This window comes from Podarcis filfolensis (assembly GCF_964270895.1).
Source record: "Podarcis filfolensis genome assembly, chromosome: 5".
NCBI lineage: Eukaryota > Metazoa > Chordata > Lepidosauria > Squamata > Lacertidae > Podarcis > Podarcis filfolensis.
Window position 1 is genome coordinate 4818089 of NC_139608.1, and position 10909 is coordinate 4828997.

Sequence of the window (10909 nt, forward strand, 5' to 3'; positions counted from 1 at the left end):
GTCCCGGCTGGCCCCGCCCAGCCAGCCAATCGCCCGCCCCCCCGCACGCGCGACTGGCAACGCCGGCGACCAATCCGCGCGGGTTTAGCGGCGGTGGTGGCCCCGCCTCCCTCGCCGCTGGTCGCTAAGGCAGGGACGCCTGACTGACTGACTGCCCCCCTGGCGGCGGGGGAGGACGGGTGTCGCCACAGGACAATCTTAGTCGGAAGGCGGGCGCGCCGTCCCTCCCGCGGGGAAAGCGGCCGCCTCTGGGTGAAGAGCGCCCCCTGGCGGCCGGACCTGCGGGTCACGCTAGACTCCCGGGCATCCTTCACACGTTACGCGATCATCGCCTGACGCACACGTGTGTGGCTTTACGGTAGTTGTGAGAGATTGTGGGTCCAGTCCTGTGTGGGTTTCTTTTCTTTCAAACCAGGGGCCACACTTTTCAGAATAAAAATTTACTCCTGTCACAAAATATATATATATATTGATAAGCAATAGATTGGAAAAGGAACAGCTCCCAGCTGTGCTGGATTTATAACACAGAACACAACTGTTTTATAATACGATCGTGGGAAATACAGAAAGTACAAAACAATGCAGCTACATAATAACATGAATCATTACCAAAATATAATTATGAAGAAGTTTTCTCCAGCACTTTGTTCGAACGGTGATTCTGGGTCACAACTAGGATTGTCTTCAATATCACGGCTTCATGCTCTCTTGCTCTCATTTTGAAAAAATATATCTACACATATTTTGCAAATAAAAAACATTTCATTTGACTATACTACTCTTAAATGTTTTTTAAACCTTTTTGTGGGTTGCGGGGTCAGCTATATTGGCCAATGACAGCAAAAAGAGCAGAGTCCTGTGGTGTTGGAACAGGCTAGCAAGTTTATGTGTTTATATACAGCAGAGGCTTCAGCGGACTAAAGCTCCCTTCCTTAGAAGTTGAGTTCAGAGACTTTGTCTCGGACAAAGCAGCTGAATGTCAACCCACAAATTGAGAAGTTCAATGAGATTCCTTTGGGGCAGAATGGAGAAGTGCTTTCTTACCTTATTTGTGTTAATACAAGCCGTCTTAGTAACCCTGAGTGAAATGATCACCACAAATTGTTGCCATGCAGCCAGGTTCCGATGAAACCATCACAGGCTGTGCTTTTTGCTTCTTATAAGCATTCAGGTCTAATCTTACAGTTTTCTCCTCTACACCCAATTTAGGAATGAGAGAATCCATCCACTTGGGTTTCTCTCAGTTGCTCATTTTTCATCTCATTTTCTCATCTTAAGTTTCAGCTCTTCACATTTCCACAACACAACCAATCTTTTATTTTCCCCCTGCATTGCAGGAAGTTGGACTAGAAGCCTTCCATCTCTACGATTCTATGATTCTCTGAAAATTCATTGGTGAATTTCTCCCAATATGCATGGAATCATAGAAATGTAGAGTTGCAAGGGACCCCGGGGTACATCTAGTCCAACTCCTTGCAGTGCAGGAATCTCAGCTAATGCATCCATTAAAGATGACCATCTGACTTCTACTTAAAAACCTCCAGGAAGGAGGCGAGAGGTGATACCACAGCCCCCTTCAAATATATGAAGGGTTGTCACCTGGAAGATGGAGCAAGCTTGTTTTCTGCTTCTCCGGAGGGGAGGACCAGAACCAATGGATTCAAATTGCAGGAAAGCATGACTTCCGGGTTAGCGCCAACGACGAATGGCGGAGTTCCTCCGATCGGAGGAACAGGCTCTGTGGAAATTGGGTCTTCCCGCCGCGGCGAAGGCGGGGGCCCGCTAGAAATCCCAGTCGGAGAAGCCTGGGAACATGGGGTTCGGCAGAGCACCAAGAGCGCCTCCCCTACTCACGAGGAAACCCCTTTTCGGGGCTCCGAAGTGGGGTGAGCAGCGCGGTGCTGCGAACCGATCGCTATTTCCATGGAGGGAAGCCGCACAGCCATCGCCGGAGAGCGCTGACTTTTTCCTGATGACATTTGGACTCTAAATCAAGTACCCGTGAGTAAAAACGGAGAATTGGATCAAGAAATTTGCAAAATTTATGAATTAGGCACAAGCAGGAAGGTTTAAACAGGAAGTCCGCCTTCCGCTTTTTGTACATAGACTGAAGCAAAGTCCTTGCAACCTAATAGCCTGGAAAACTGCTTTAAACTTGGAAATTTCCTGCATCCACAACCAATAAAACCCCCTTGGAAGCAGGAGAAAAGGGGGGGGATTTGACTGTTTAATCCTGCAGGAGGAGAGTAAAGGAATTTAAGTTTCCATCGTCCCAAACCTGGGGACGGGGTGTCGGGACAGAAATTGTTTGAGACGTCCATTGATTGAAAGTGGAGTGCTTTGACAGATAGTTTAAAAAAAAAAAAGAAGAGAAACAAATTAACTTCAACGCTACCTTCTGCATTTCTGTATTTTAAAGATACAAAGTATCTGAAAATCGAAAGGATTTGAAACCGAAAGTAATCTCCTTTGTTGGATACATTTTAAAAATGGATGCAAATAGAAATTGTGTCCCCTAGAGGGAGCCTGTCAGTTTGTTGTTGCAGCTTACTTGGACTCTACAGCTGCGAGATTTGGATCATGGGACCAGCCGTTTGACCTTGAACAGAAATGTGTTGGAAGGAAGGTTTGGTGTCTGCCCTTGGCATGACAAATGCCTTGCTGGAGCAGCTGCATGAGAAAATGAACTTGATGCATGAAAAATTGGACTTGATGAGTGCTGTGGCCAGTGAATATGATTTAACAGGGAATAAGGATAAAGAAGTTATACAGCGACCAATTCAAGAATCTGGTTTGACAAGGCAAGTCCAAGGGCAGATGAAGAAGGAAGAGGCAGTGATTACTCCTCAAACAACACAAATGGAGAGATCCAAAGTCCTGCAGGAACTAAAGCCACTGCGTTGGAAGATTGAACTTGGAGAGTGCTGGGAAGTGTTTGAAGTCAAGGAAGCTCTTAACTCTAGTAGGACTATGAAACAGGTGAACAACTATCTTTTGGATAAATACTTTTTGGATTACAAAGATGACGACGGGGAGTGGGACAGGAGGGAAGGGGCCAGTCTGACGAAGGAAAATGGAAATTACTACCGGATGGAACCCTCCAGAGACCCACTCCCCAAGAAACCAACAATAGACAAAGAAGTGCGCAAGCACAAACAAGGACAAGAAAATGTGCAGAAGGGGCCTAGAAGAGACTTAAGGGCCTCGGACATAAGAACACCAGATTGATGGACTGGATGTAATGGACAGAAAGTGAAGCCTTAGATTAGCAGTACCCGGAGGTCCAGCGGTCCGCCAACCCCGTGGCCAGAGGGGAAAAACAATTCCAGAGACTTCTTGGTCAGAGAAAAGAGATTTATTGAGATCTGCGCAGAGGCAGCCAGTGGAGTCCTCTCCAAAGACTGGCTACAACGATACAAGTAAACAAGCATTTTTATACCTGAGAGTCTGCCCATCTCTTCCCACCTCTTCAAATTCTCCAATCAGCTGGCAAGGTTAAGCTTATTTCCTTATATGGCATATGGCTATCTAAACGCCCCTCCTTCCCTTGTTCGTGTGTTCTTCTCTTGCATTACTGCATCAGAGAGCATGTGCAGAGAGCCTGGCCTGCTAGCCGGCAGAAAGAGGAAGTTGGCCTCTCAGCTTGCAGAGCTAAAGCAATTGCGGTTTTGTTAGCTGCTTAACCACAACTGCAGAAGTTAGCTTAGGTGCAGATAGTATTGAGATTAACCCTTCAATTCCCTCCTCTTCTTTTGGACAACCTATCTCCTAGGTTCGTCCTGGTCTCTTGGGTTTATAATCCTGGGGGAGAACAATAAGGGCCATGATATTTTTTTTTTTTTTTTTGCATCACACCTTGTAAGCATTGCACGAAGCAGGGTATACAGAGGCAAAGAAGCAGAAGGATTAACAGCGGCCCTGCTAATAATACCACAATATGCCTGAGCCAACTGCCATGAGGCAGCCAAAAATATAACCAACCCCATAGATCACCTCCTGTAGTTTTCAACGGGTTTCCAGCTATCATTGTTTCCATGTGGTCAATGGTGGCTGAAATATTATCTGGGACATATCTATTTTATTGCTGAAGGGCCCACTGATACTCGTGCTCTATCAGCTGCCTTGCTTTTTGGGAGATTGTGTCCCACCTCTCTGAGGAGGAGCCTATTATCTTAACCAATTTTCCCACCTGTCCTTGTGGATGCTTAATACTCTCATGGTTTCCTCCCAACATACTGTATCCGAAAGGGGGCTTCTCCCTCTACATATATTAACATATACCCACAGGAATATATATCCACCCTTGCAGAGGCCTGACACACGGAGTGACCATATCAAAGAGTTCTGGCCCCAATATCAAAAGTCCTGGCGGTGCCTCAGAATTTGCTGGAAAAAAAAAAGTCTCTACGTTGGGGACGCTGCCCGCGGGCGTCCCTCCCATCCACTTGTCCAGTCGTCTGGCGCTCTTCTGGAGATGGTTAGCTTCAGAGGATCATCAGGATTTGGTGTAACTGTCCAATCTAAAATAGCCTTCTTCACTTAAGTGTGGTGGACCCAAGGGGTGATGCCGGTGACTTTAACAGTGGTGGGTGTGGACAGCAGGACAGTGTGGGGACCCTTCCAACACGGTTGTAGAGGTGTCTGGGCCCAGTCTTTGATCCACACCTCGTCACCCGGCTCGAACTGGTGCAGGGGTTCAGTCAGAGCACACGGGGTGCGTTCGTGGGTCCACCTATTAGAAAGAGAAAAAATCTCGGGAGAATTACTGCACATAATTATCAAACTGCACATTTTGACTAGCATGGGGGGTTATTGCAAAACTGGTGGACAAAGGCTGGTCCATTGTCAGATCCTATTGACCTAGGTAGTCCATAGCGGGGAATGATCTTCTATAACAGGCAGCTGGTTACCTCGGACGCCCCCTCAGTTCTGGTAGGCCAAGCTCCAACCCATCCTGTATACGTGCAGACCACCACAAGCAGGTAGCGGTATAGTCCACAGTGCGGCAATTCAGTGAAATCCACAACAAGGTCTTCCATGGGTGCAGTTCCACTATGCTGAATCCCCGGGGGAGCCAAGGGTCCGGTTCTGGGATTATTCTTTTGACATAGCGGGCACTTCCTGGAAATCTGGGCTGCCAGTTGATAAAGGTGGGCTATGTAGAAGCACTGCTTCAGCTGTCTGGTTGCGGCATCTGGTCCCATGTGGGTGGACTCATGGTATCTCTGAGTAATCTGCCGAGAAAGGGACTCTGGAATCCATATTCTGTCATCATGAGTAAGGTACCATCCTTCTTTGGACATGGTCAGCCCCTGGGCATCTGCAGTGCCCCTCTCCTTTTGGTGTATATTGGCTTATCAGCGGTGTTCAAGATCCTTCCAGGGACCAGTGCTCCAATAACTGACGCTGGGGGCTGGTTCCCGGGCTGCTTCCTTGGCCACTCTGTCTGCTAGTCGATTTCCTCTGACCACTTCTCCTGGTCCAGTCTTGTGTGTCCATAACAGTGTGCCACTGCTACTGCCTCAGGTTCTCATACGGCATCCAGAAGGTTCAATAAGGCTTGTGGGTGGGCCACCTGGTTTCCTCTGGAGGTAAGCAAACCTCTTTCCTTCCACAAGGCTCTGGTGAGCGCTGTTATTTATGCCAGCCGGGCCGACGTTCCAGGCGGGAGTGGCTGCACTTCGATCACTTGGTCTTCCAAGGCTACCACTGCATAGCCTGCTTTTCGCTGTCCAGCCTTAACAAAGCTGCTTCCATCCACAAACCATGAAGGCCAGTGGGGGTTTGCTTCATCTTTAAGGTCAGGCCTGCTAAAATATTCTTCATCCATTACTTCAATGCAATGTGCATCTGCTCCTCACCTTCTCCTACCGGGGACAGGGTAGCTGGGTTGAGGGCGGTGGTGACCTGAAACTTCAAACGCGGATGCAGCAGTAACATCTGGCACTTTCTCATCTTCGCTTGGGAGAGAAAATAGGTACCCTTCATGTCCCTTCATGTCAAGCAAAGCTGGGACTGCATGCAGGGTCACACAAATGGTGTCTTGGCCAAAGGTGAATTTGTCTGCTTTGTTCAGTAGGGTGGCTACTGCCACAACTGCTCTCATGCACGGCGGTAAGCCTTGTTCTGTAGGCGTCAGGCGCTCAGATAGGTATGCCACTGACTGTTGCCAGCTTCCCAATTTTTGGCACAAAACCCCTTTCGCCGTCCCTTGGTCCTCATCCACGAATAGAATAAAGGGTTTCTCAGGGTTTGGGATGCCAAGCGCTGGGGCTTGCTGTAGTGCCTTCTTCAAATTCACGAAGGCTTGCTGTTGTTCTGTGCCTCAAACAAAGGGGTCTCTCTCAGTTCCTCTGGTTGACTCATGTAGAGGCTTGGCAATGATGCTGTAATTAAATATCCATATCCTACAAAATCCTGCAGACCCCAGAAAGCCACAGAGTTCTTTGGTTCTGGTATCAGGATAATAGCCTGCTTCCTTTCTTCACTGGTAACAAAAGGGTGTTCCACTGTGATTGGCATTGCCTCAAGATCCTATGTTGGAGCAGCCGCTCTAGATGCACCTACACTCCTTCAGTCGCCCTTCGTGGGATGGGATACTTATTTACTGCATCAGGATTGACAAACGGCTTGGGCTTCACGATTATTGGTGGGATATTCTTTGCCATTCCTAGGGGGTTGCCTTCAGCCCCTACCGCGGGGTTCACTTGTTCCAGAATACTGGCGGGGATGGGTCCCTCCTCTTCTTTTACCATCATGAGGCGCCAGTACTCCCTCAGGGGTGCCTCCACAACCAGTTCCCCAAGTGACATAGTGGACAATGTGGCTTCTCCCGATGGCTTAAAAGTAATTTGGGCTTGCAACTTTACCAACAAATCTCTTCCTAATAATAGAATAGGGCATTCTCTCTTCCAGTGCCCTTCCTGTCGGCAGATGGCGCACTGATTCCTCCCCAGACGGCTTCGCCCTCCTCCCCGGGCACTTCCTCTTTCCTGAGGGGTGGGGGTGGCTGCCTGTAATGCCATCAGCTTCTTTGTTTTATACTTCTGCTTTTTTCTCTGGGCTTCCTCATCTCTCTGATTGCAAGTGGTTTGAGCTATTTTCAACATCTATTCCAGCCCATGGCCGATGCACCTCTCATGCTTCTGGATTTTTTTTCTTTTGGTGAATATCGGACGCTGCCTGAGCTACAAAGGCAGCCTTTATAATGGGGCGTTGGCAATATCATCTGGGTTCTCCTCAAAGGTAGGGTTCTAATTTCTCCAACTGCACACACACATCAGCACTTGAAAAAGGCACATGTTGGACTGTATAAGTGCAAGGTGGTGCTTCCCCACCCTGTCCTGGGGGGCTGGTGGGTCATACACTCTGCGTAGAGGCATCATTGCAGTCCCACCCTTTTTCTGTGCCTTATGGGACTTATGGAGGGACGCCCTGGTTTCTGCTTCTATCCATTCCTTCTGTGCCAACAAATGGGAACTAACATCCACTTCTTTCGCATAGGGTTGTACATACTGTTGCAATCTCAATGTCTGATACTGTGTCCACATTTTTCCTTTCTTTGCTAACTCAATTAGTCCCTTCATAAACTCCTCATCATCCTCTTCCTCTTCTCAATTTGAACCCAATCATCATGCTTCGTAGCTGCTTTCCAGTTGGTTAAAAAGCATTTCAGAGGACTACGTTAGCTTGCCCCAGACCCCCCCCCCTTTTTTTTTTTTAGATACTCCGCTCCTAACCGGGCTTAAGATCCTTTCACACACCAACCACTACAGGCTGTGACTTAGCGAACTCGCGTTGCTAAGAAATGCACAGCCCTGCAATCGCTCGGCCAAGGGGACGCTAAGCCCCGGCCCACACTTGACAATTCAACCACTGGAGTATCTGACATGCAACATACAAAACACACCAAAATAATTTTCCCTCTGTTACCCCTTTCCCCAACCTTACTGGTGGCACTCTACTGCCACGTCTATTTCCCCTTTTCCCTTTTCCCGTCTGGCGGGGCGGCACCTTATTGCCACGGCCAGTTCCTTTGTTCCTTTTCTCTGGCGGCACTCTACTGCTCACAGCCAGAGGAAGCTGATCGGGCTTCCTACCACGCCCTTTCCCTTAGGGCTTACCTGCACTCCGCTGTGGACCTCTCCTTCGGCCGTCCTCTTTTCTCCCTCGACCAGGGGTGTCTCCACTCCGGAGCGGTGTGGCCGGCTCCCCCCACGAACAGGCAGGGGTGCGCACTTGGAGCCGCGAACGCCGGTCCGGGGCTGTTCACCCGGTCGAGTCTGGCCCCTCGGTCCACCTTTCGTGGGGTGGGGACCCATCCCGGACACGAGCCCCCAAATGAAGCCTTAGATTAGCAGTACCCGGAGGTCCAGCGGTCCGCCAACCCCGTGGCCAGAGGGGAAAAACAATTCCAGAGACTTCTTGGTCAGAGAAAAGAGATTTATTGAGATCTGCGCAGAGGCAGCCAGTGGAGTCCTCTCCAAAGACTGGCTACAACGATACAAGTAAACAAGCATTTTTATACCTGAGAGTCTGCCCATCTCTTCCCACCTCTTCAAATTCTCCAATCAGCTGGCAAGGTTAAGCTTATTTCCTTATATGGCATATGGCTATCTAAACGCCCCTCCTTCCCTTGTTCGTGTGTTCTTCTCTTGCATTACTGCATCAGAGAGCATGTGCAGAGAGCCTGGCCTGCTAGCCGGCAGAAAGAGGAAGTTGGCCTCTCAGCTTGCAGAGCTAAAGCAATTGCGGTTTTGTTAGCTGCTTAACCACAACTGCAGAAGTTAGCTTAGGTGCAGATAGTATTGAGATTAACCCTTCAAAAGGACTGACATGACCTGAAACCAGGAAGAAGGGATGTTGGATAAAAATTAGAGATATCAAGGGAAATTCTTTTGTTAATTTTGGAATTAGTGTAACATTAATGAAATATCAGGGAATATGCTGGAAAGGAACTAAATTGGCTTTAGCAGAAATGATTTAAGGAGATATGAATGAATATGATGTAAACTTTGAAATTTTAAGATTTTTAAGATAAGATAAGGTTAAAGAGATTAAGGTAAACTGAATAACAGATTATATTAAAAGATGCAAAGGTTATGTTGAATTAATAAATAAGATAGATTGTGAAGATTAATCATTTAAATTAAAATTGAGAAACATGGGAAGAATTTGCTGGAATAACGAATTAAACTAGAATACAAAAAGGGAGGTGTGAGGAGGTTCAAGAAATAAGCAAATGAAAAGTTGTAATCTGAGATTTGTATCTTTCTTTTTTCTTCTTTGGTTTTTTCTTTGTGTTTTATTTTTTGCTGTATTTTTCTGTTTTTCTTGTTTTTGTTTATGTATTGATGAAATTTTGAATAAATATCATTTAAAAAAAAACAAATTGCAGGAAAGCATATTCCAGTAAAACATTAGGAAGAACTTTCTGATGGCAAGAGCTGTTTGACAGTGGAACAGATTCCCTTGGTAGGGGATGGACTCTCCTTCACTGGAGGTTTTCAGAGATTGAGTAGCCACCTGTCATGGATTTGTTAGCTGTGACTCCTGCATGGCCGGATGGTGGACTTCAATTCTATGATGTTTGGTCATCTTTCCTATCTTAAAAAAAAATAAAATCCCTTTTTATTTTTGAGTGTGGTGCATGCAGCGTTTTTATACTGTCAAGCCATACATCCCACCCTGTTCGATTTGCTCTTTCACAGAATTATAGGATTGTACATTCAATGCTTGTACTTGATTTTTTTTAAAAAACGATAATATACATTTGGGGGGGTGTTTCTGTATATCTTTATTTGTAGGAATAATTATAAACTGCCACTTAAGATAAGAATATCAGCAGGGTGTACAATAAAATAATAAAAACATCACAAGATTATAAAACCTTAGAGCACAAGTGAGCCCCAACACACACATTTTATCGCCAGAGGGAAAAGCTTTTTCTTGCTGTTGAGATGTATACAGATAAATGGCAGCAACTCCCCCCCCCATATTTACTTGGACTGAGAGTTATGATAATATACATATTTTTTAACCAAAAAAAGGCATGGCAGAATTCAAATGGAAGGATATTGAGCTTTTGCCCTTCAAGCAAGCCAGAATTCCATTTCTCACATAGAAAACAGGCTTGTTGGCCCCCTGATGTTTTTACCCATTTACCCTGTTAGCAGGTCATTAAAAGCAGACAGTCTTCAAGAGCTGAGGGAGCTGTAGCAAAGCAGAGATACTTCAATTTCATCTCTGAGAGACCGATCAATGCTTGTTTTTGTCTTGCAACTGCTGGTCGATGAGCATCCATCTTTTTACTGAGCGAGGTTACCTTAGGAGCCCCGGAAGTCCTCAGAGGGCGCTTAGCCGTAGGATAGGACCGAAGCTGTTCTCTTAAATTAAAGGGATCAAGGCAGGGCAGGGCCCAGGCAAGACACTTTGCTGCCCGAGTTAAAAGGACAAGGTGGTCCCCTCTCTCCTGCCTAATCCCATGTGCAGGATGAACTAACTGACAGCTTAATCTTCCTTCCTGCTGGGATACTGTCCTGCACCACCTGCATAACTGTCAATTTACAGATTTGAAAATAAGGGACCAGGAGCCTCAAAAATAAGGGATCAGCAGCCAAAATAAGGGATTTTCAGAGCACAGCTATGTTCAACTTCCGAGCCCCTCCGAGCCAAAGGCAGAAAGCCCAGCCAGCAGCCAAAGAGGCCTCAAGCAGTGGTTCCCACAGCGCAGCAACCCGGCAAAGGGGATGCAGCAAGGAAAACCACCATCACCTCTCTGCTGGGAAGCGCTGAGCAAAGGCGAGTCCCCAGGCAACGCAGCCGATTTGATCGGCACAAGGCATGCAAGCTCCACCTCTCAGTCATTCTTAGACTCCTTATTGGGTGAGCAACGCAGCCAAGCAACACA